Below are 4,418 nucleotides of genomic sequence, written 5' to 3'. Positions count from 1 at the left end.
AGGCAAACAAAAGTAGAAACAGCAGCCACAAAACATCATAACAGAATACACTGGTCACTAGTGGGTATCTAAGAGACACTAGAAGAGGAGGACTAGGAGAGAGAAGCAGCAAGGGTTTTGAGAACCAGGTCGAGCATTCGCAGACAACTTTTCTTCAAGCGGTTTTGCGTGAAGCTTATAATTTTGCTTTGTCAGGTGGGCAACTTCTTCATTAACAGAACCGGGTCCTTTAACCGCTTGACTGAGCTGAGTTTCTAGTATGGCATTCTGTGCCCTCAACCTTCTGATCTCTTCAGAAGCTGCATTTTGAGCATTGATCAGCTGAGAAATGGTCGAGATGCTTCCACCAACCCTTTCTATGCACTCACATTTTCCAGAGTGGTTTTAGAGAAGGTTTGCTTGCATGTGCCCACTCTGGGATTACCCAAGGGGACCTTGTAAAATATAAACACTTGAGTGAGTAGAAAGACATATGGTAGACCATGAGTCCCACCTTTACAGTTTGCCACCTTTTGCATATGATCGATCATGATTGATGGCATATTGATTGGGACAAACTCGTCAAGAGCCTCTATTAAGACCAGATCAGATTTTGTAGCAATAGACCGCCTCTCATAATGAGGTAAGAGCACCTTATTGACCAGTTCAAAGAGAAGCAGATACTCAGGAAGTAATACCTTCTTATGCACCTGTTCCCCCAGCTGAATAGCTTGCTCTTTCATGATAGCTCTCCTAAAGTTGACACCACAGACACCTTTGACTGAAGACATTCCTTCACATGGAATTTGGAGAACCTTCCCCAATGCTAAAGCGTCAAGTACAATGTCTACTCCATTTACTAGCACACAGATGTGATCCCCCTCAAAAGTGAAGAGAGATACATAGAAATTTTGTACCGCATCTTCGTACACCAAAGGCGTGCTCCCCTGAAACAAGTGCTCCCATTGCTGAAATTCCACTATCTCCAAAATTTGCCTCATACCAGCCATCTCTGAAATTGCTGGATCAAAGGTACGACCCCACAAGACTTTCTGAGTTCTAATCTCTCATGCCAAAGACCACTGTCACTAGGCATGGTCTTCAGAGAACCAAGTTCCCCTACGGTTTCCCATTTTCGTTTTCTAGATCCTTTAACAGACTTCCCTTTCCAACTTACTAGCCCTACAGTATCATCTTCAGACATAGCTTGCTCAACTAGACTCTTCTTAGACTTATTGCTGCTCTTCATGGATGCTCTACTTTGTTTCTCAATAGCTTCCTCAAAAGTTTCATCCACAGACTTCTGGGCTTTTATAGATTGTTTTACTAAGGAACCGGGTTCCTTTAGAGCATCTTTGTCAACCTCACCTACTGGAATGCTCTTGTCAGAAACAACTTTCCCTTGATTTATCAACCTCTTCTTTCTTGTCTTGACACTCCTCCTACTTTTCTACGATGTAGACTCGAACCCCTCTTTCTGCTGCAACCTGATAGAGGATGACTTGGGAGAGGATTCTAAGGATTTAGGATAATCAAGAGGTTCAGAAGTGGCTTTGTCCGAAGAGAATCAGTTCCTCCAGCAGGTTTTTCTGGGACATTTTCATGGATTAGAGACTCGAAGAGTACCATGGTTTTTTCATCGCCTAGGAATGGAGTTTCTTCCTCCTGATACTCACATAAGAGATAGGTTCTTTCATTCAACAGGCTTTCAGCAGCGATAGCCATGATATTGTGCGTTTCTTCCTTTTCTGGTGACTCTGTGGGAGCCACTAAGTCCAAAGGGGAGAAGTTCAGATACTGATCAGGATCATCCTAAGAGACCTATGACACCTGAGAGGTGACCCTTTCTAAGTGTTCTTTGGTGGGATCAGAGGAATGAGGAGACATGGGGTTCTCAACACATGGAAAGGAGACAGAGTTTGACAGAAAAAAAACAATAAGAAATGAGGAGGAAACAGGTGTGGGTGCAGTAGTATTGGAAAGAGTGGAAGAGTGAATTTTTGGAGATGACTTTAAGAATTATAGGGAAGTGGGAGTGGTGTTGATGGGGGAATAAGGAAGCGATTGTTCGATTGCCATTATATAAGGATTTGATAGGGAAGTTGAGTAAAAAAGAGATGGGGAGAGGATCACAAAGATACAAAGGAGATGAAGGTTCATGACTTGTTGTGAGAGTAAAAATAGTTTTATGGGAAGAAGGGCTAATGATGAGAAGAGAGAGAAACGGGTTTTGAACAGTCTTGAAAACGACAGTAGGTCTGTGGGAAAACGTTATCGTGCAAAGTCGATGAAGGGATTTGAAAGACAAGACATGTCATGCAGATTTTGAAAAGTTGGATGATGTAGCAGTTGAATTAATTTTGTTAACCCTTTTTTTAGAAAGTATGGAAAACAACACATTACTACTACTTGTGGTACAAGAACCTGATGCTCGACCAGTTTTTGAAAACGATTTTAGCAACTCTTCTTTCGCAATTCATAATTTCACCTTTAGCTTCTATGATCGTCATGCGTGTTTACCTACAACGGTATCAATGTGAGTTAGGCTTGGCTAGAAAACACTTTAGCTCATTTTACCTGAAGGTGATTTTCATAGCCAACTGATGGAGAATCAGGTTCTTAACTTGGCTTCAATACCCCCAGCTTCACCTTGTTTCTTTCATAGAGTTCCCTCGCAAGGCTTTGGTAAAGATATCTGGAATCTGGTCTTCTGAGCTGCAGAACTTCATACAGATCAACCTTTTCTCATATTGTCCTTCAGAAAATGATGCCTCACATCAATGTGTTTGATCCTTTTGTGTTGAACTAGATTCTTGGCCAAGTTGAGTGTACCGGTGTTGTCATATAGAAGAGGCACCAAATTAGTGAATACTCCAAAATCCTCCAGTTGCTGCTTAATCCATAAGAGTTAATAGGATAATACAGCTACACATTCTGCTTCAAGAGTTTCAGGGACCACTGAGTTTGCTGCCTTGTGCACCAAAAGATGATCATAGAAAGTGGTCATTCCAAAAGTGTTTTTCCTATCCACAAGACAACCTGCATAGTTAGCATCAACATACCCAATGGGATTTAAAGTTGTCACCTGAGGGGTAATACAGGACCAGGTCTTGTGTTTCCTTAAGGTATTTCAAAACTCTTTTGGCAGCCTTCAAGTAAGATCCCTTGGGATTTGATTTTAGGTTTTGTCTGGAATAGAAGTACAGAAGGGTCTAGGGGATTTTTCGGATTTTAATTCTTGTCTAGATCCAGAAAGAAGGGGAGTGATTGTGTTATCAAGTAGATGGGACCTTTTGTGTTTCTAAGTGGGGACTAAAGTTTGATTAGTGGAGAACATGGGGAAAGATTTCCCTACACTCCTTGTTCTACTGCTTGTGGAATACCTTGCACTGCATCTCCAACAGTTTCTTCAGCTTCAATGGTAGTAAATGAACAACCAGGTTCCTCGTGCGAAGTGGAAGAGGATGTTGCATTGTCTTCACCTGCCTCCTTCATCTAACTCATCATGTCACCCTTCCCAATTGAAGCAACAAATATTTCTCAGGGACCAAAAGTAGTTCATCATCTTGATCATCACTGTTCCTTCCTTTGTTATATGAGGGTGTCTCGTTGAGTATCATATGAACACTTTCTTCCAGACAGTGTGTCCTTTTGTTGTAGACTTTGTGGGCTTTGCTTTGAGGGAAGTATCTTAGAAGGGTTGCTTCTTACATCAAACTTCCATTGAGCAACTCAATGAAGGTTTTGTTTGAGGAGGGACCTAATTATACACCTATTCACCAAGTAGCAAGCCTCGTTTATTGCTTCTGCCTAGAAACTTTTGGCGATTCCTTTGTCAATGAGCATTATCCATTTCCATGTCTTCCAGAGTTTTGATCTTCCTTTCAACAACACCATTTAGTTGTGGAGTCCTTGGTGCTGAGAAGTTGTGAGTGATCCTATCTCTATTGACATATTCTATCCCGTGGTCAGATCTAATACGTGCTTCCTTCAGTTCCGTCTCCACTTGGATATTTCCTGACAAGTGTCACAAATGCTTCAAAAGTTTCTTCCTTTTCTCTAACAAGCAGTGTCCAGGTGGATCTTGAATTTTGGCAGCCCACGAACCAGGTTCTTCTAAATCTGTTCATTCAGAAGTGAGAGCCTTGAGTGTTCCAATCCTTTATGCCAATATTTTGCATCATTGTCAACAACCTTTATGCAGCTCATATCATTAGTTTATGGGATTTAAGGTCAGCGAAGTAGATGTTCTTGTTCTTTTGGCGATTAAGGCCACTTAAGCAGTTACCAAATTGGTAACTGTGCGCATTTTTGATAAGAACTCTACTTTGCTCCCTTTAACACAGATTTGAGACACACTCAAGAGACTGTGCTTCAGGCAGCTCTCAGGGTACATGTTCTCAATTGAGTGTGACACAAACTTTCCATCTTTTCAACAC

Source organism: Nicotiana sylvestris, chromosome 2 (genome assembly GCF_000393655.2).
Source record: "Nicotiana sylvestris chromosome 2, ASM39365v2, whole genome shotgun sequence".
Lineage (NCBI taxonomy): Eukaryota > Viridiplantae > Streptophyta > Magnoliopsida > Solanales > Solanaceae > Nicotiana > Nicotiana sylvestris.
This window is presented reverse-complemented; position numbering follows the sequence as displayed.